General features: G+C 45.5%; 1 protein-coding gene and 1 long non-coding RNA gene across 4 annotated transcripts in view; one reads left to right on the plus strand and one right to left on the minus strand.

The window, feature by feature from the left end:
* The window catches only part of MAML3 (mastermind like transcriptional coactivator 3), a 622,841-nt gene that overhangs the window by 32,799 nt on the left and 568,128 nt on the right, over positions 1-21,914 (minus strand). The window lies entirely within an intron of this gene.
* On the plus strand, positions 15,957-17,628 carry LOC125964206 (uncharacterized). The gene is made up of 3 exons (XR_007476952.1): positions 15,957-16,068; positions 17,356-17,474; positions 17,587-17,628. It is a non-coding gene; the product is annotated as an uncharacterized LOC125964206 (long non-coding RNA).

Consider the following 21,914-nt stretch of genomic DNA (forward strand, 5'->3'; position numbering starts at 1 on the left):
CCCAGAGGGTACCTCCTCCTTCCCGTCTGGGCCCTCCAAACTGTCATCAAAAAACCCCAACAGTTCTAAACAGAGCTCAAAGGGAACAAATATTTTCTTCTTCAGGAAAGATTAGGAATTTCTTCATATTGGGGAAAAACAAAGAATGGTTTATAAATGTACAGGTACTATATTTACAACGATATGATTCACCCTGATTATATAAAATGAAAGCAAAGTTCATATTTGACCTGACACTTCCGCTTTTTGGGTATCTTTGCCTTAATACCAAATTTTAAAATATGAAACATATATTCATGCTAGAATACTAAAAAAGGTTTCCACTAAGACAAATGGCTACTCAAGCACCATGGGGCCAGGGTATAGCTTTGGTGGGTTTAACATAGATATTTGCATGTATTCCCTTCCTAATCTGTTTTCTCACAGTGAAAACCTGATTTTTTTTGTTGTTGTTTGTTTGTTTTGAGGCAAAAGCCCAGCCGCAGGAGCAGCTCGTAAAGCTCACCATAGACACAGTACTCGTGGCAACAGGAGCTGTTTCTTTTGGCTTCTGAGCTCTGGTAACTGTCAAGGGTGGGGGTCACCGATCAGAGAAATCTGGAAAGACACGAGTCTGTCAGAACACGTGAAAGCACTTGACACGGAGGCCACATTCGTGTTGCACAATTTGCATGAACACTTCTGAACAAATTCTGTTTTCACATGCAATTCACAGACCCGCAGCGGCAGGGCTAATTGGTGAGGTTGCCACTCAAGTGTGGTACTGAACAGGGGCTCTCACTACACGGATGAATAATACAGAGTTTTGAGCAACTCGGTAATTATTTTACAGTTATTTTGCATCACCAGCATTCCATTACCTCTTTGTCCCATTCCCCCCACCAGAGTGGAGTTGAATAAGAGAATCCACCCCCCTCCCCCCAAAAAAGTGAGACTCATGTTATTTGAAATCAGCTTAAGAATAGGAAAAGACATGGCAAGGAACAGCTATCATTTCATTAATATGGACGGATTATTCATGTCACTAGAGTGACAGTGAATCTGATTTTACCCTGAAGTGCCAATAGGATGCCAAACACAGCCGTGAAAAAAAACACAAGAAACTCTGGACGGTAGCATGCTTTGGAATTCATCTGCGAGAATTCCAGTCCTCCAAGATAAGGTAGCTCCTGGCCCACGTGATATTTCAGTGCTAAGTGGGAAGGAAGAGAGGGTTAAGATTCCCTGGGTGCACCCCTCGCCCCCCTATACGAGAAAGAGAAGGGAAGGTAACAATTCCCCAGCCCCTTCCTAGGTGGCATTAGAAGCTTGAGAAACTTAACCCGGGCAGGCCCTCTCCTGTGGTTTACTCTCCACCTCCAATAAAATCAATGGATTCGGAGGGAAGGAGAGGCCGTCCTGCTGGAGGGTCACTAGTTCTTCTGCAGACCATCCAGCATTTGCTGCCTCTGCACTAAATGCAAACCAGGCTGCCTGTAGAAATAGTCTTTGGTGCAGTTTTGGGCTTTCTTCCCCTTTGTTCCTCGGAGATATTAAGCCCTATATCCTCTTTGACTCTGAGTTACTGATGGGGCTGTGTCTAAACCATGTTGCATCACGTGGTGAAATCTGACACACTGGGTTCCCCCTCCTCCATTGTTCACTCTGTCTGACCTCAGTGCAGAGCCTACCCTGGTGCAGCTGAGAAAAACAGACATTTAAAGAGGCAGTTAGGCTCTCTTTGGGCTCAATTCGCTTCTTTTTCTTTTTCACCTAAAAATGATCTAAGACTACTGTAGTTTTTTTTTTTTAACAGTTCACTGAATGAATAAACTTTTTTTTTAAGTTTACTTAATTTATTTATTTTTGGCTGCGTTGGGTCTTCGTTGCTGCGCGCGGCCTTTAGTGGCGGCGAGCGGGGGCTACTCTTGATTGCAGTGCATGGGCTTCTCCTTGCGGTGGCTTCTCTTGTTGCGGAGCACAGGCTCTAGGCGCGCAGGCTCAGTAGTTGTGGCACGTGGGCTCAGTAGTTGTGGCTCCCGGGCTCTAGAACACAGGCACAGTAGTTGTGGCACACGGGCTTAGCTTCTCCGTGGCATGTGGGAATCTTCCCGGACCAGGGCTTGAACCCATGTCCCTTGCACTGGCAGGTGGATTCTTAACCACTGTGCCACCATGGAAGCCCTGCTGTAGTTTGAATTTCAAAAGTCAGTGATACATTTTCATCCTGGCATTTCCCATCAGCCAATCTCATCACTACCACCACTACCCCTATCTTTTTTTTTTTTTTTTAATGGAGGTGAGAGGAGGTTTGGGAAGAAGGGTTTTTGTTTTGCTCTCACATTTCTGATTTCAGCCTTAGTTGAAAATGATTATCCTTTTGTGGGCAGTAGGAGCAGAAGTGTCGCCTCCTGGTTGGGACAGCTAGCAAGCTGTCTCCTGTGATCCAGTCATTCCTTTTGCCATGTTAAAGACTTTCAGACCTGAAAATCAGCCCAAGTTTCAGCCTCTAAGTCTGGATCTGGCATGGAGTGTAGGCAAAGGACGAGTCTTAAGTGGAGGTAGGGTGGGTAGTTACCCGTAGATATGATTTGTCAGATAACAAAATGCCTCTTAAAGATCTCTCTTCCAGGTCTCAATCTCAGTGTAACATTTTCATCTATGTGTTTAGGTTTTCTAGAAGATTGCGATGATACTTAACATATTACTGAGAGCGATATATATATAACCCACACAGCCCCTAACTCTAGAGAGTTAGGTTCTAAGGGGTGACACACAGGACTGGTAGGTTCAATGAACCCCGGGGTGCCAGGGGACAGGACCTTGCGCCTGGCAGGAGGGAAGGAAAGGACACTGAAATAAACCCAGCCCAGTTAGCCGTTTTGCCCACAGCAAGTCACAGAGTTACAATGACATCTGTGACCTCTAATCCACAAAGGATCCATTCTTACTTTTTGTAGTGTCTACATGCAAGGTTATAGCCCCTTTGTTAAAGAAAGGTACACATTCAAGCAGAGACTTCCACGGAGCCCGCATGAGAAAGGAGGCCTGTACTGCATTTATTACTACTGCGCTCTGGGTCCAGCAGTAGAAATCTGAGGCTCACAATAATTAGCCTGACTCTGAAACACAGACTTGTCTCCTCCCTTGCCCATGACTCAGAGATTCCAATTCTAACTTTCCTTGCAGGTAGGGATTGCAGCAATTTCTACAAAATGGTGCAGATGGCTATCTTTAGGTTCTCCCTAATATGTCGTATTTCATCAACTCTAAGACTCATAAACTTTAAGGCACACGTTATGTTTTTGGTTTTTTGGGTTTTTTTTGCAGTACGCGGGCCCCTCACTGTTGTGGCCTCTCCCGTTTCGGGGCACAGGCTCCGGACACACAGGCTCAGTGGCCATGGCCCACGGGCCCAGCCGCTCCGCGGCATGTGGGATCTTCCCGGATCGGGGCATGAACCCACGTCCCCTGCGTCGGCATGCTGACTCTCAACCACTGCGCCACCAGGGAAGCCCGGCACACGTTACGTACTGCTAGAAAGAAAGAAGAAAAGGTACGTACGAAACTATGGCAGGTCACCAAGTGTAAGGTGCATCCTGATTTCAGAGATGTAAAAATGTGTATCTCAGGCTCAAGGGGAGATGGTACTTAGGCCCACTGGTTACGTGGGCCCAGACTTGGGCCTAGGCTCCTGTAGAACCAGTAGGACCAGAGTGGTGGTCACTCCTCCACCCACGAGTGGCGTCCACCCTGGACTTAGCCATGCTCTCTCTGTGCTCACGGCCCCGTCTCTGAAAAAGGGTGAATGACGACACCCACCCCCATCCTGTTCTGTGGGAACGAGCGGGGAGAGTGGCCGCGGGTCACCAGAGCTTCGGCCGCCAGTGTTTCCCTCTCACGGCTTCATTCAGAGCAAGACCTGGAACAAACACCTTCTGTATTTTTCTAAATGATAGTTAAAAAAAAAATCTTTACCACAATGCATTGCACATATTTCTTCCAAGAGAGCATGTGTATAGATAAGAGGTAGCACGGCCACTCAAATAAACCCAGGGCTAGCACCGAAATAATTTTAGTTCGATTCTAGAAGAAAAACGCTAGGGGAAGGTAATAATTTTAAAGGAAAAAAATGAGCCCCTACATTTAGAACCATAGTTCTTCATCCTGCTAATGCTTATGGCCAGCCGTGGCTTCCTTGTGGTGACAGCGGGACGAGCTAAAAGGAAGAAAGAAAATGGAGCAGCAAAGCTTTTGCAGGCTGGAGTGATTTTTTTTTTTTTTTGGACCTATCTGCTAGGTCAAGATAATAGGATACAAGACAAACCTGAGGAATTTATTCTTCCTGTCTTCAAAAGGACTTACTGCAGTCTTGAATCGTATTCAGGAAAGGGCTCAACTAGTAAAAAACAGATTTATAGAAGGATTGGGTGCCACACGACTCAATTTCTAGTTTCCTTCCTTCCTTCCTTCTCTCTTTTCTTCCTCCCTTCATTTGTTAATTGTGGTAATACTCGATACTCCTTCATGTATCATTTCAATCATTTAAAAATGTACAATGCAGTGGCTTTAAGTACAGTCACAACACTCGTAACCATCACACTATTTCCAGAATTTTTTCATCATGCCAAGGAGAATCTGTGTACCCATTAAACAGCCTTCCTTTCTTCTCTGTTTATTTTTGCTATGATCATTTTCACTGCTATTATGGGTATTGATACAAATTTGGAAAGGAATGTGACAAAGGCAAAATGGGAAAAGTCCCGATCAAAAAGTTAAAGATGAGTTTTAGAAGCTGGTAAGAGAACTGTTATAAACAGGCCTTTATAACCCAGGGTCTAAAACTTACTGTGAAATGAAATGCCGATTTTACCAAACGACTAAAGGGGAAAAATCCGTATTGGGGCAATTTCAGGCCTTTTATGCTACTGACCTACACACTTCCCTGAGGCTGAGGTCAGAAGCAGTATGTTTGCATGGCTCCTCAAGCCGGACAGATACTAAACCATCAAATCCTAGCCCTGTTCACTTCTGTCTGTCCATTGTCCGTCTCTCCTTCGTTTCACGTGTCCAGCTTTAGTGAGCAGGTGTGATACATGTACCAGATCCAGTGCTAGGCATTGTGGCTACAGAGACACGCAGGCACTGGCCCACCCCCAAGTAACTCCTACATCAGAAGGGAGATGATTATGGAAACAAATAATTATGTAATGAGCAAAACACAGATGAGGGAACGAATAATTCTGTCCTTGGACTGGGGTGCAGGCAGGAGGTGGGATTGAAAATCCTCGTCACCCAAGGCAAACTTAACATACCTCCTGTGTGACTGTACATTAATATTTGATACTGTTACACAGTTATAAATATGGATGTATAGGCTATGTATATAATATGTTCAACTATAACGGTAGTTGAAAAGCAGACAATAAAATAGCATACGCCCAATGACTGCTACTGTGTTAAAACTTAAACACGTGTATAATGTGAAAAGCATAAATATGTCGTGTTAGGTTGATGAACTTTGGGTGTTTTTTTTTTAAATTTAGAAATGTAAACATGCTCTTATATTAATATAACATTCATTTCCTTAAAATTGTTTTTCTTTTTGATCATAAATTTATCCACCATAGAAAAACTGGACAACCCAGAAAAATATAAAACAAGAAAGCAAAAGCATTGGTAATCTTTATCAAAAAATGATAATCACTTGGTAATTTTCCTTCCAAAGTATTCAGTCAAATAAAATAAGGATCATATTATTTCATTGTATGGCTGTGTTATCATTTATTTCACCAACTGTCTACTGTTGGACATTCAAATCATTTTCAATTTTTCACCATTCTAATTCATGCTGAAATGAACACTCTTGTCCATAAACATTTGTGCATATCTCTGATTGTTTCCTTGGGATAGCTTCCTAGAGGTACAAGTCCTGTGTCAAAGGGCATGAATATTTTTAAGCCTCCTGTTTTAGAACATATTCCCAAATTGCTTTCTGGAAAGATTTAAACTATTTACACTTGCATCAGGAATACACAAAGGGTCTCTGTATTACACGTTACATTCAATTTTTTAAAATGACCAATTGCTCCAGGGCAATTATGATTCTACGTGTTTCCTCCCTAAGGAGTACAATGGAAGGTGCTGCAAATAAGGTTAATTTATAGCATGTTGTCATCTCAGCTCTTCCCTCAGTTTCTTTGCCTCTACCCAAAGCCTGGGGAGTAGGCCTGCTCAGGCTTTGCTTTCGTCAATCAGCATGCTGACAGCAGACGCCTTCTGCCCGGCCTCTTCAGGGTGGTAAATGCCTGGGTGCCACAAACACTATTCCTGGGGGCTGTCACCCAAGATTCTTCAGTTGTCTGCTCGGAGCCAAGGCCCCCGTGTATCAGAGTGAAAAGGCACGTCTTTATTCCTGGAGTTGGCTCGGCCAGCTGGCCAGCACCGATTCTTATGAATGACAGCTGGTCTGCTGTTCCATGTTTCAACAGCCCTAAGCCAGGATAACACCTGTAAGCTCTGAGAATGAAAAGTGCCTGGAATGACACTGGAGAAAGGCTGCTTTTGTTATCTGGCTTGGACATCACACTACTTTAGCATCTTGGATCAAAGATAACTGTGCCAATAATGAGGGCAACCGATCAAGTTAGAATCTACTGCTCTGTTACAACTGCAATTGATTTGATTCAGGGTTTCAAATAACTTTTTTGGTTCCCCATACGTGGTTCACTACAATAATGAAAAAAAGAAAGAGAGTAAGGTTTTGTGTCAGTACCAGATAAACATCGATGCACATAACAAAGAGACACTGGGTACTTCTGATGAAACTATTAGAGGCTAGGAAGTTCTACCGAAATTTCTGGTTGTCTGAAGTTTAGGCGGTGCATCAGGATATGATAATAATTAAAAGAGAAAAAAAAAAACAACCCCAAACTCTTAACTCTGTAATTTCCAAGTCAATGTATTTAATGGACATTGTGGGGTCCAAAGCTGGTTGAGAACAGTTTTTGCAAGTTTGAAGTTAAATTTCTATTTCTTTAGAACTTACGTTGGGATACTTTTGGTGGTCTGAGAATAGATACAAGTGTGAGAATGGGAAATGGAAAGTTAACTTAAAAGTTATTTGTTCATCTACCTAATTCATCAGAAAAGCTGCACATAAAAGACGAAAAAAAAGCAGCTTTCTGTAGACTACTGAAGCATGTGGGTTGTCTCCGGAAGAACGTTCTTGGAGCTTTCTAATCCCAATTTATTAGCTGTTTTAGTATGTTTTAAAAGTAACACTCCCCCATCGTGAAAAAGATGATTTTGAAAAATATGATGTGTGTTGATAAAGGGTTATTCACTTTAAAGTCTACCATGGTGCTGAACGAAATGGATCTTTAATTTTGAGAAGATTTTTATTATGCCCCTCAATACAAACTAAAGCCAGAAGTATGTGGGTCTATGTAACAGAATCACATTTGGCTGAAAGATGGCCTTAATGAGTCATCCCTCAACATTCTCATAGAGTAGCCCACAGACTATACCTGGGAGTAAGGCACTCCAAGCCTAGATCTCAAATAGACCCAGACGTACCAGCTAAATCTAACCTCAAAGGGAAGCTGCCTTGGAGAAGGTGGGCTGCAAAATCAAGCTACTGGTAATGAAATATTCCTGGAGATGACCTGGATGCGTCTAAGCAGTTAGGCTGTGCTAAGCCGGTTTAGGTTCCTGCCCGCATGGACCAGCTCTTTGCTCACTGTACACCCCTTCCCCACCTGCAACTTTTCGTCTGGACTCCGTCAGCGTCTGACAGCTTGGCACCCGTGAAACAGCTGTGACTAGGAATATCAACACACAATATTCTTGAGAACCAAAGTAATTCTGAGAACCAGGTAACTCAGAACCAAACAATTCCCTCAGGAAACATCCAGGTTTTTGCAAAGCCCGAATCCCCTGCCCTTCTCCCCAAGGTTTTTTTTTTTTCTGGGGCAGGCTTTCTAGCTTTGCAGGACCTGATATGAATGCGTGACTAAGTCTCCTGCCAGTACGGCTCTACCACCAGCAGCTTGGAAGCAAATTCTCACGGCAAAGAGATACTCGCAGCGGGACCATAATGAAATCAGCTACCCTATGTCCCCCTGCCCCTTGCACTCCAGCCTTAGACTCATGCCCCTGAGGATGGTGCTGCCATCTTGCTAGCCTGATGTCTGGCCCAGGGGGTCATCCTAGACTCTTCCTTTCCCCTCTCATTCTCCAGGTCTACTCTGTTAAAGAATCTGGTAGCTGCTATCTCCTTTACATCATCCCACCTGCTATTTCACTGGTCCATGTCATCAACACCTCCCTCGGGTCACTCTGTTAGTCTCCTCATTGGTTTTCCATTTTTCTCTCTTCTTGCCCTCCAGCATACCCTCCAGCCACCCAGCCACGAGGCGAATCTCTCTGATGATGCTTGTACTACTCTTCATCCCGCCCCCAGCCCTTAACTGCTCGCAGGGTAACAATCATATTCTTCAGCGGGGTGTGCTTCGTGACCTAGCTCTCCAGCCCCATCTGTTGACGGCCCCCATCCTACCACCCCGCAATGCTAACTCTGGCCTTACCAAACCACTTCTATTTGGCTGAATGTGTCTTGCGCTCCCCGATCTGTGTCCTCTGCGCCAAACCCCCTCCTTTCATTCTTCACCTGGCTAACTCCTTCTCATCCTTGAACGCTGAATTCTAATACCAGACGCGAGAAGCATTCCCTGTCATCAGCTCGGCTGGTTGCTTCCTCTCTGAGCATCCAAAGCACCCTCTGCTTTTTCTCCGTTGGCCTCCTCATTGCCTGGGTTAGGATCATGCACTCACCTGTCCATCTCCCCTGTTGGGCTATGAGTCCCTTGCCAGCCTGCATCTTTGTACTCACCTGCCTCTTGCAGTGCCCATCACACGGTAGGCACTCAATGAGTGAGTGAATGAACGAATGACAGAAAATAGGTCTGTGATTAGCTCCTTCATATAACCTTCTAAATTCCCTCTCGACCCCTCCTCAGGTCAACTCTGGATAATAACCTTTTTTTTTTGTCTTGGGAGAGAGCCGTCCGCTCCTATCTAAACTATAGCTCTCAGCATCTACGGAAGAGAAGGTGTTTTCCTACCTGGCAAATGCCTGTGTACACATTACTGTATAAAAGAAAAGAACTGAGGAGGCACTGTGGGACCTAAATACATCTTCTAAGGTTTTTTTTTTGACAATATTGTAAGACGTGCCCACTACAGCTGATGGTTATCTATCTGTGTGTGCAAAAGTGGCCAGAAAGACTGACGTGTTCCCAACTGTTCATTTGCTACCAGACACATAATTTGATCTGCGTCTGAAACCTCCACTTGTATGACCTGCTGTTGCCTTTTGAGGTTAAGTTCTTGACATAATGGTTACTTCCATGTTCCTTTATCCTCTCCTGCCATGTATGACTGCAGGATTAGGCTGGGGTGTCATCAAACACTTCTTCTGGCCCTTTCTTGTTTTCCTCCTTTATTTTCCATCAGCAACTTTCCCAGGACAGGCTTTTCCACATTCTTACCTATGCCATCTGATGACTAGCTTGTCTCTTCCCCAAGTTCCTCTAGACAACTCATATTTCCTCGAGGCTTTCCCTAGACCATAATGAATTTTCATGAAGATTGCCAGCCACTGACAAATATACCAACTGATATCCCTGTTTCCAAAATATCAATCACACATTCAAAGAATCACTGAGCTGGAAGGGACCTCTAGGCAGCGCTGCACCTGAACTTCTCTTGATGAGAATCTATAAGACATTTTGTTAGATGTTTGTCCATCCATCCATCTGTGAAAAATCACAGTGATTGATTGAGAGATTGGTTCTAAACTGAACCTAATGTATTTGGAGACAGATGTCCAACATATCACAGTCACCCAGAGGGAACCTTCTCGCCCATATGATTCCTCTTCTAAACTCTGATGTTCAAACTGACGTTTGAGGGGAAGAGAGAAATGTGTCCAGATAGAACTCTCAAGCTGGATAGTAGGGGGCACTGCAGTTATGACAGAAAGAGGAAAACCACAGCTGGAGAGCAGCCAAGTAATTCCTCTGGGGAAACAATATCAAGAGGTTTGGGGACTACCGTGTGCTGCCTTGAGCATCAGCAGAAACAACACACACTTGGTTGAACAGGGAGATGCCCTGGGGGTCCCACCATACATCCCTCTCTTCCTGGGGGCCCAGTCTTCTTCCTCACCTTGCACCAGCAGCATTTCTGCCCAATTCTCCTTTTTTTTTTTAAGATTTATTATTTACTTATTTATTTTATTTATTTTTGGCTGCGTCCGGTCTTAGTTGTGGTAGGCGGGATCTTCGCTGAGGCATGCGGGATCTTTTGTTACGGCACGCGGGCTTCTCTCTACTCTAGTTGTGGTGCGTGGGATCCAGAGCACGTGGGCTCTGTAGTTTGCGGCACACGGGCTCTAGTTGAGGCGTGCGAGCTCAGTAGTTGTGGCGCGTGGGCTTAGTTGTGGTGGTGCGTGGGCTTAGTTGCCCTGAGGTGTGTGGGATCTTAGTTCTCTGACCAGGGATCAAACCCAAGTCCCCTCCATTGTTAGGCGGATTCTTTACCACTGGACCACCAGGGAAGTCCCTCCCTAATTTTCTAGCTACAGCCTAAGGGCTGTAGCTCCTGTTCTAGGTGTGGGAAATCAAACCTAGGTCTTGCCATAAATTATGTTAGCACATAGGCAAATTGCCTTCTAGATTATAAAAAGAATTAGGAGATGTCAGAGGCTATCTCTAGGATTATTGGACCATTTTATTTTGTGTTTTCTTTACCTATATTTGTACTTGCCATATTTTCATAAGAAGTATGCATTATTTTAATATTTGGGGAAAAGAAAAATGATGAAAGCTAAAACTTTTTTTTTTTTTGCTTCTGTGGTGGTAGAAACACTGCTGATGTTGAAATGAATGAATGAATAACGTGAGACTAGAATGAATAATGAAGCCTAGAGTCAAGGCGATAGCCCACTTTCGCACGGGGAGTAAAGGTGAACATGCTATTGATGTCTGGCAAAACTTTTGGACAAAAGATTAGACACTTAATTTGTGAAAATAAATTAAACAAAGAATCCACCTTCTGCATTATTTCTTACTGTTGTTAATCTGTTAGAGTGGAGGCATGCTACGTATATAACGTACCTCAAACCAATGTGACATTTAACGGTGTCTCTCATGATGACTTTTGGACAAAAGAGAAAAAGGGGCAGAGAATTCAAAGGTAGGTTGCTTGGAAGTTGATGGAAATCCTGGGTCCTACTGGTGCCCAGATGGTGTCAACCCAGAAGGAGTTCTCTAATGGGGAGCTATAAGGCATTGTCGTTGATCTGGAACACAGGTATGATGAAAGCTGAGCAGATGAGCTCAAAACTCTACCCGTGGAGTTTCTGAGATGCTGGAAACTTGACGAGAAACTCAGCTCAAACTTAACAGAGCTAACTGGGGCAATGAGGTGAAAAAAATCAGCTACACAAGTTCAGGATGGGAGGTAGGGCAGTGGGTGAAATAGAATGTGAGCTTTGGACAGTCTGCTGAGTTCAAATCCCAGGACTTTGGATAAATGACTTAACCTCACTCAGCCTCAGTGCAGATGGGAGAATTAAGGAAGGTAGTGATGGTACAGCGATCCACAAGGTGCCTGGCTCGTGGGCACAGGATGTGCTCAATAACCGGCAGCTGCTATTAGCACAATTATTAAACCTGGTCTGAGGAGTCTGTCGTATGCAGAACACGAAGGAGTTTCACTGCCCACAAGAGTAGTGAGAACTGACAAAGTGACGAGGCTGTAAAGCAAGGGAATTCGACATCATACCACTATAGCCCATACTGATCAGAAGCCCTCTGGAACATGCTGTTCAGCTCAGGACACCATGTCTTAAGAGGGACATCAGGAGGCTGTAGGGTGTCCAGTTGTGTGACATGATAGGGAGAAATAGCTGAAGGCACTAGAATGATTTCGTAAGGAAAAACGAATCTGACATGGGTCACGATAACGCCCTTCTGATACTTGAAGTGTTCTTATATAGAAGAGTCAAGTTACCCTGCTGTTCTAGAAGACAAAGCTCTGAAAATCGTCAGCAGCGTTTGCTTAACAAAAGGGAGAACTTTTCAACAGATGTGACAGAGGAACAGATTGCCCGGTGAAGCAGCAAGTTCTCGGTCACTGCAACTGTTCAGAGTCTGGGTGGGCGTCCCTTAAGGGAGATGAGAGGGTTTCACAACGGCTCCCCTTCTTCCCCTGCTCTCCTCCAGCAGCAACTGCCTCTAGTACTCTCCCCACCTGGCTCCCTTTTGTCCCATTAATTACTACCAGGTAAATGGAGAGTCTCCCGATTCCCAACTTTTTCCACTAGGGCAGAGAAGGGACATTCTCACGTCCAGATGCATATTCACCCCACAAGTGTTCATTGGTAGCCGTCTGCAGGTCAGGACCTGTGCTACTTGACAAAGGCAACAAAGAATGGAGCCAGCATGCGCCCAGGGAGCATGCAGGCTGGTGAGAAAACAGACCCCCCAACAGATGCCCGGGAAGGGGTGAGGCCAAGTGCAGTGATACAGATCAGCACAAGGGGCCCTGGAGGCACAAAGGCAGTTCAACTAACCCAGCCGGACTGGGGCAAAAAGGGTCAAGGAGGGTTTTCTGGGGGGGTAGACTCTGGAAGCAGTGCAGAGATTGGTCAAGGAAAGTAACACAGGCAGCGGGAAAAGAAGAGCAGAGGGAAGGAGGTAAGATACAACATCTCCTGTGTCGCTGGACTGGGAACTACAGAGCATGGGACAGGAGGAAACGGGGCTGGAGAGTTGGGCCCAGACAGTCCCCCATGAGTTTCTTTTTCTTTTCTAAAAAATTTTATTTATTTTTGGTTGCATTGGGTCTTTGTTGCTGCGCGCAGGCTTTCTCTAGTTGCAGCGAGCAGGGGCTGCTCTTTGTTGCGGTGCGGGGGCTTCTCATTGCGGTGGCTTCTTTTGTTGCGGAGCACGGGCTCTAGGCGCGTGGGCTTCAGTTGTTGCAGCATGCGGGCTCAGTAGTTGTGGCTCGCGGGCTTAGTTGATCCGCGGCATGTGGGATCTTTCCAGACCAGGGATCAAACCCCTGTCCCCTGCATTGGCAGGTGGATTCTTAACCCCTGCGCCACCAGGGAAGTCCCCACCATGGGTTTCTAAGGGCTCGCAAGCCACATGCACAAACTTGCACCACACACAGGACTCTTCCTCAAGCTGCAGAGTCCCAGCTGGTCCCTGCCCTCTAGGAATTATTGTGCAATTGTTTGTTTCACTCCCTTAGGTCTGCTCTGCTCCCTGCGGGCAAAAGCCTTGTTTATCTCCTTCACTGTTATATTCCCAGTGCCTAGCCCAGGTACCTGGCACATAGTAGGTGCCCAATAAATATGTTTTCACTGAAAGATTGGGAAAGGAAAGGATGCAACCTCACAGGGTTGTTGTGAGGTTTCTCTACGTTACTATGTATATCTTGTTTTGAGCAGCCCCTGGCCCTAGTAAATACTAATAAGGGAGAGTTGTTATTATGACTGTTACTCATTAGTGTTTCCTTTTCTCCTGTCTGGTTGGCTTTGCAAGCCCACTGCTTAGTACCTTTGCTTTTGTGGCCACCCGTGCTGAATACATTTTGATGAGCAATGGAGTTTGCCAAACGATAAGAGCCCAAAAAGAAATCCTCAGAGAACAGAGAGTTACAGAAATATTTAGCATCGTAAACACAAAATGACATGTGAAGGAGACAGTTGAGAGACTGGTTTCCTCCATGGGATCCTCAGGCCTATCTTTGCATTTCTTGGAGAGAAGGTGCACGCGTCAGACAAGGCTCCTGTGCCAGGCTGATGGCTAAAATGTGTGCCCCCAAAGTGGCCTCTGGGTAAGAGGCAGGTGGAACACTGGGAACAGACAGGCTCTGCAGATCCCATTGACTCTAACAAACGTCTGAAGGGAGTCTGATCTGGTGGGGTGAGGGCAGGCACGACCCCATAGCCTCCATAAGGAGGGCAGGAGTTGGGGGGAGGTGCTTATTTGGTGGTCCAAGGCCCAAATCCAGGCTTCCTCACATTCCTCTGGCTTCTCTGGATGTAGAGTCTTCCTGGTCTGTGGATGGCCTGGGATTGGCTGATCTTAGTTATAGGGAAACTGAGCAAGGGTGTTTGGTGTACACTCCTGCTTCTGAAGATTCATGGGAAACATAACTTTCTCTGAGAATCCAAGGCCTTATCCAGGAACCACGATTTAACTGTTTAGGGTCTGGTAGAAAGGTCAGTGCACCCCCTGTGGACAAGAACTTAACTCCAGAGGGGAAATTTTTCCTTTCACAGGTCTCCTATGAGCCCGGGAAAGAATTTAACATTCTTCTTCTTTCTCAAGTCTCAAAAGGATACGTTCCTTAAAGAAAATCCTGGATCCCTCCCCTCCCCTCAATGACTAAGGCCCTAGGCAAGGTTGTAGAAGAGTCTGGATTCTGTGAGAGCATGTACGGAGCTGCCCTGAGTCTGTTGCTGTGTGGCCGTCTGTTTAACCAGGTACAAGTATGGGGCTAAGAGGCACACGGAATTAAAACATACCTGGTATAGGTCCCTGTACCTGAGCTTCTGGTCGGATGTTGAATCAGGAGAGAAAATGAAGCCTGGTGTTCAAAGCTCGGGTAGGTGGAATAACTTGGACTGCCCAAGTCACCACAATTAATTAATCTAACTGAAAAAACCTGTTCAGTACTGGCTTTAAAAACATCATGTTGATGCTGCCCCTGTTTATTTGCTGAGTGCTGGGCGGAGGGGGTATATTTAGCTGCAGTGTGCTTTTGCAGGATTGCATCTTGCAGCTCAACAGGAAGTATCTGGAGTCACCGCTAAAGATATCGCTGCATGTTCAGAAATTTACAGGCAGCTGTAAAAGTGGAGCTATGGTGGTCAGAAGGCTGGAACAGGCCCCCTTTCAAATGAGAGGCTGCTGAATTAAACACCTGAATATACCAAGTTCATGGCAGGCGGAGGGCACCTGACAGGCTAAAAATACCCAAGGTGGCAGCACTTCTGAACTGATATACTCCTTTTCTAAACCTACAAAGAAATGGGTGAGGGGGGAGAGGGTGGGCTCTGAGATTCCCAAAAGGGGGTGAGAAACCATGCCAAAGTGAAGGAAGTAATCTCCTACCTTTGCCACTTTTCAAAAATAAATAGCTTCCCTAAGTAAACTGAAGCGGCAGTAATCAATAGGTTATTTTTTAATAACGCGGGACAGAAATGGTAGCACCAAAAAGACATCGCATACCTGGATCTGTAGTCCTGCTGACAAGCAAACCCTTTCCATCTCGGTCAGAAACCATTTACTTTTAAACGTCATTTTGCCGGACTCCCTCATCAGCAACCCTACGTCCTGCTCACTAATGCCCGGCTGGAAAGGTCCCAACTTACTCGTGTCACGTGCCTGGCAGAGCTACTTGCTTGAGTACGGACAAGGGTGAGTATGTGTGATTGCGTGTCGGTGGACAGAGCAGGCCACTACCCCTTCCAGAATGCCCAGTGGATCCAAGCACAAGTTCACATTCATTCTTTCAAGAACTTCATTCCTAGGACGTGGCCTCACCTCCCCAAGTCTCAATTTTTTTTAAATTAATTTTTACTGGAGTATAGTTGTTCTACAATGTTGTGTTAGTTTCTGCTGTACGGCAAAGTGAATCAGCTATACGTATACATAGATCCCCTCCCCCCTTTTTTGGATTTCCTTCCCATTTAGGTCACCACAGAGCACTGAGTAGAGTTCCCTGTGCTATACAGTAGGTTTCCAAGTCTCAATTTCTCTTTCCTAGAATGTGGAGCTAAAACAGCACCCTGATGACCTACTAAGGTTGTCGTGGAGATAGAACAAGCTAATGCAGGCGAGAGCATTTTGTGACTCTGAAAAGCTGGAAGCTGGATGGAGGATGTGTTTGCTGTTGTGATTGGGCATTTACTGGAAAGGCAGGGAAGGAAGAGCAACGTCTCATGTGATTAGAAAGCGCCGTGCACACAGACTGTGTTCTCCTGGGGGATGGGGCCATCTCAAGCAGGTGAAGGCAATGCCCACATCCCAGCTCAGAGCAGCAGAGGGCACAGGATATCTTCTGCTTGCTTTCAGCCTCGACTTGCTTCCTCGTCATAATCGCTGGCTCTACTCTTGTTTCAGGAGCTGCTCCTGGGTGGCTCGCAAAGCAGGGTTGGGCCTGGAGTCACTGGGAAGCAGGGACCGAAGCAGATGTGGGCCCAGCCTTGATGTGAAGGGAGCTGGGTTATCCCCAGGGCCTCCCCGGGACTGGTCCCCCAGGCTCTAGCTGGGAGGACGAGAGGTGCCCATCTTCTCTGAGGCAGCCCCGCTAACAGCTGCTGTTTAGACATCACCTAACCGAGGTGACTGAAAAATATACAGGGGTGTTGTCTAAATCTGGGAGGGAATATTAAAAACTGAAATCACTTGTGGTGTTAGGATGTGGGATGATGAATGCTTCCCTTGCCTCTTTCCCACACTATCTTTTCCTTTTCCTGGCTGCACCAGACAGCATGTGGGATCTTAGTTCCCTGACCAGGGATCGAACCCGCACCCTCTGCACTGGGAGCACAGAGTCTTAACCGCTGGATGGCCAGAGAAGTCCCTTTCTCACACTATCTTAATGTTGTTAGTCTTTAAAATAAAGAAGGAAAGGAACTGTAATTGGAGTTGTAACATTTTATAAAATGGCATCTGGTTACCCTGATTTTGCCTTTACTGGGCTTGAAAGTGCAAAGTTAAAGAAATGCCACGTAGGCTAAAGTATTTCAATGTAATAATTATATTTTCACCCTCTAAAATATTTTAAGGGTGGCCTCCTTCACTTCAAGGTACTTTTTGGAGTACACAGTAAATGGCAAAGGGAGTGAGAGGTTTAAAAACTGGAAATCATATCATAGCTTTTTAATTTGGAAAATGCTTTGACATCTATAATCTTTTCAATTAATGAAGGAAGGACGAACTGTTTATTGAGAACCTACTATGGGCTGAACATCGGGCTGAGTGTCGTGTATTTCCTCTGCGTGCATCTTTTTCCCTATTCTCCTACCCCAAAGGGATCATCACTGGTTGCTTTGTAAGGCACTCAGCAGTGACCTTGCTTCATGCATGATTTTTTTTAAGCTGTAGGTGCCAAAATAACGGCAGTGGGGGGAACTTCCAATAACTTGGGGTTCCTCCAACGAACAACAATAAACCATTACAAAATAAAGCCTGGCGCCTTAGGGCAGACCTTAGCTGTTTTTCCAGGGGACAACAATAGAAGGGGCAACTTCTCAGTCCCTCTGATTTTTCTGCACACCATTTCCTCTAGCTTGATTTCAGAAATCATTCACTCTATTTGACAAGGAGGTACATGGAGATAAGGTGAGGTGAAGGTTCCGGTTGCAGGGCACCCAGCAGAAGAGGAGAAGAATGGAGGAAACAACCAAGGTTTGCTGGTACACTGTCTCCCTGGACCCTGGCTCTATAACCAGTGGAGCTGGTGAGCTTCACAAGATTTTATGTGTGAGGCTGACCTAGTTACTTACTTTCTGTACTTCAGAACAGTAAGTCCCCTACATACAAACCTTCAAGTTGCGAAATTTCAAAGATGCGAACGTGCGTTCCAGCAACGTCAGTCATGAGTGAAATTGCAGCTTGCCTTGCATCTCCTGTTGCTGACGAGCCTTCAGCTCTACCGTCTCCCACCTCCTCTCCCTCCTCCAGTCAGTAACTCTTCTTGCCTGTTCACTCGATGCCAGACCCTGGATGCCAGCTGTGGTACTGTACTGCTGTACTTTTCAAGGTACTGTACTGTACGATTAAAAATGTTTTCTTTATTTTTTGTGTTTTTTTCTTTTTATGTATTGTTTGTGCGAAAAGTATTATAAACCTATTACAGTACAGTACTATATAGCCGATTGTGTTAGTTGGGTACCTAGGCTAACTTTGTTGGACTTGCGAACAAACTGGACTTACAAACGTGCTCTCGGAACAGAACTCGTTTATATGTAGGGGACTTACTTGTATATATATGAAACACTGGACGTAATGATACACGGTCCTCCCTCCCTCACAAAAATGTCTTGGGTACACATAACGAGTGTACACATCACCATGATTGCCCATTTCATTAGCATACAAATTTGGTCACTTACATAAACCAATTCATCTCTTTGCCTCCCAAAGAAACAAACACACAAACAATAAGACATCAGCTCCGCAACTTTCCAGTTGGTGCAGGTGATTAATTCTAACCTAAAAACTCCACTCTGGGTCAGGCCCCCCATCCACCCATTCAGCTCAGCACTGAATCTCTTTTGGAGGCACCAAGGGACAAGTTGAGGGACATGTGAAGGAAGATGGCTGTCAATGTTGATGTCAACCTCAGATGGTTAGGGTCACGCACCAAACCATTGAGTTTTCTCTAACATCCCTCATCATAGACCTATCATCCATGAAATTGGTTTAAGCCATTTTAAAAATAGCTTTGAAATAGCCCTGGTGGCGCAGTGGTGAAGAATCCGCCTGCCAATGCAGGAGACATGGGCTCGAGCCCTGTCCTGGAAGACTCCCACATGCCGCGGAGCAACTAAGCCTGTGCGCCACAACTACTGAGGCTGTGTGCCACAACTACTGAAGCCCACGTGCCTAGAGCCCATGCTCCACAACAAGAGAAGCCACCGCAATGAGAAGCCCCCGCACTGCAACAAAGAGTAGCCCCCACTCACTGCAACTAAAGAAAAGCCCAAGCGCAGCAATGAAGACCCAATGCAGCCAAAAGTAAATAAATAAATTTATTAAAAAAAAAAAAAAGCTATTTGTAATTCTGACCTTACCACATCTTAAGTTAATGAAATTAGGGACTTCCCTGGTGGCACAGCGGTTACGAATCCTCCTGCCAATGCAGGGGAAACGGGTTTGATCTCTGGTCCGGGAAGATCCCACATGCCGCAGAGCAACTAAGCCCGTGGTGCAACAACTACTGAGCACGCATGCTGCAACTACTGAAGCCCACGCGCCTAGAGCCTGTGCTCTGCAACAAGAGAAGGCACTGCAACGAGAAGGCCGCGCACTGCAATGAAGAGTAGCCCCCGCTCACCACAACTAGAGAAAGCCCGCGCGCAGCAACAAAGACCCAATGCAGCCAAAAATAAATAAATAAATATTTTTAAAAAGTGATGCTTAAAAAAAAAGTCAATGAGACTTCATAATCTTATGAAACCTGCCATGTAAATCAGTGATGCTATTTTTTTTTCTTTTTGAATTTGCCTCTTTCAAACTTCAGGGTGGTCCTCCTGATTTGACTTACTACATCAGGATTTGGTGAAAATGTCCGTGTTGGCACTCATCACACACTTGGTAATTTAAAAAAAGAATCTGATTACCTACAGCTTCTCTCAGTCTTTCTGTATTGAAACAGAAGAATCCAAACTTTAACATTTATTCTCACATAGTATTTTTTAAACCAAAGTTTCTTAACATTGGTCTGAGTACCACAAGTCAGCCACAGATGGGCGTGAGATGGCATGCAAAGTCGTGTGTGCACATGCTTGCTGTTCTCTCTGAGATTCTCAAAGGCTTCTGTGACTCCAAAAAGCTTACGGACCACCACCTTTGATCACTTGTTCCTTCCTGAAGCTTCTCTAGTTCTGGTTAGCTATTTCTTGAAATATAGTAGCCAGAATGGCATGTAAGGTTCTAGATGAGGACTGTCAAAATTCTGAACAAGATTATTTTGTTATATATTTGTAATCCTTCACCAGATAATGTCTGTTATTTTGGTGGGTTTTTCTGGCCGGAGTAGCTGCCCCTGTATCCATGTCTTCAGACAATGGTACAGAAGGACTCTCGTGTGTTTTCTGAACGGAATCCCATACCTTGGGATATGATCATACCATTAGTGCAACCTAATTTGGATCATTTCCCCTAGATACACTGCTTTCCGTTTCTCCACACTGAGTTTCATCTGCTGCTTATCTACTTCTCAGCTGTAGAACCAACAGATCTTCTGGAATTTATATAATGTGGGTTTGAGTTTTGGTTGTGATAAAGTGTCCTCTGCAAACCTGCATATTCTCCTGTGTACTAAATCACTTTAAAATAAGTAACCAAGTCCATGTGGCAGAAAGAACTTACTGCCCCCCAAACATTGTGCTCCTCTGTCCATAGTGAAGAGTCACAACTGGGAAGGAGGCAGCCTGGCAGAGACCACAGTTTCCAGAATGCCTTGTGTTTAGCTAGGGCCAAAAAACTGGTTCTGGCCAGTGGGATGTAATTGGAAGTGAATGGTGTCCCTCTGGCCAGAGTTGTTTAAGAAAGGGGGTGCCTTCTCCATCACCTCCCTCCCTCCACTTGCCAACGGGATACAGAGGACTCTGGGAACTTGCTGAGGACAGAGGCCCAAGAGGGAACAAACTTGTCTTCCTGTGTCACCATGTGAAGAAGAGCTACCCTGGTGATCAAGGACACCCACATCAGACTGTTAGGTGAGAAATGAACATCTGTTGCTCCACTGAAATGTAGGGGGTTTGTTTATGACAGCAGATAATATTCAGATAGGCCACCACTCAGACTATTTCCATCCGTGGAAAGTTCCATCTCTCTCTCTCCTGTATTCATTTCCCCAACCACAAGAAAAAGGTCCTCTTGTAAAACCCTAGTGTCTAAAACATTGTAATAGGTTTTGTAAGATACCATATCAAAGGTATTTTTTAAAATAAATTTATTTATTTATTTTTAATTTTGGCTGCGTTGGGTCTTTCTCTAGTTGCGGCGAGCGGGGGCTACTCTTCGATGCGGTGCTTGGGCTTCTCATTGCGGTGGCTTCCCCTGCCACGGAGCATGGGCTCAGGCACGCGGGCCTCAGCAGTCTTGGCACGCGGGCTCCAGAGCACAGGCTCAGCAGCTCCGCGGCATGTGGGATCCTCCCGGACCAGGGATAGAACCTGTGTCCCCTGCATTGGCAGGCGGACTCCCAACCACTGCGCCACCAGGGACACCCCAAAGGTATATTTTTTGATAGTCTTATGCCACAGATTTAAGTGATTTGCCTGAATCCAGGTTCTAGTAAAAGGTAACATATCTGAAAAGTATTTTTGATTCTCTGAAAACAAGTTGCTTTATAATTCCCACATGTCAGTATTTATTATTGCTCAGATTAATCTGGCCTTAACAATATAACAGTGAGGGCTGTGCCAGTCAAGTATAAACACCCGGTTGTATTTACATGTATAAGTACCTCCTTATGAATGGTAAGTAACACCAGATCTTTAGAGCTTCCCTGGTGGCACAGTGGTTGAGAGTCCGCCTGCCGATGCAGGGGACGTGGGTTCGTGCCCCGGTCCGGGAGGATGCCACATGCCGCGGAGCGGCTGGGCCCGTGAGCCATGGCCGCTGAGCCTGCGCGTCCAGAGCCTGTTCTCCGCAAAGGGAGAGGCCACAACAGCGAGAGGCCCGTGTACCGCGAAAAAAAAAACAACAACAACAGATCCTTAAACTGTTCTACCAATGCTTATGAAATACAGCAATATCAGTGTGAATTCTGATCCTACTCTTAGTACCACTATGAGAGAGAGAAGGTGGCCTTGGTGGCCAAGGTGGAAACCAGCTCTGCTGTGGTGTGACTTGGTCCTGGCAGATGGATGGGTTTGGGTCGAGAAAATCAAGGCCGGAGAGCTACTGTGGTGCTTTTGGACCACCAAGCTGGACGATCTCCCTTCAACAACCTCTTTCCCCTCAGGTCAACAGTGTGTTTCCCCCCTCTTTTCTCCCAGGTGGTAATACAGGGCAGGAGGGTTTACATTCACCTGGCCTCTGTCAGCATTGACACAAGTGTTCATGACTATGGGAGTGGAAGAAGGGGAGACCCGGGTTGTGGTTAGGCCCAGT

Source organism: Orcinus orca, chromosome 4 (genome assembly GCF_937001465.1).
Source record: "Orcinus orca chromosome 4, mOrcOrc1.1, whole genome shotgun sequence".
In the NCBI taxonomy this organism is placed as follows: domain Eukaryota; kingdom Metazoa; phylum Chordata; class Mammalia; order Artiodactyla; family Delphinidae; genus Orcinus; species Orcinus orca.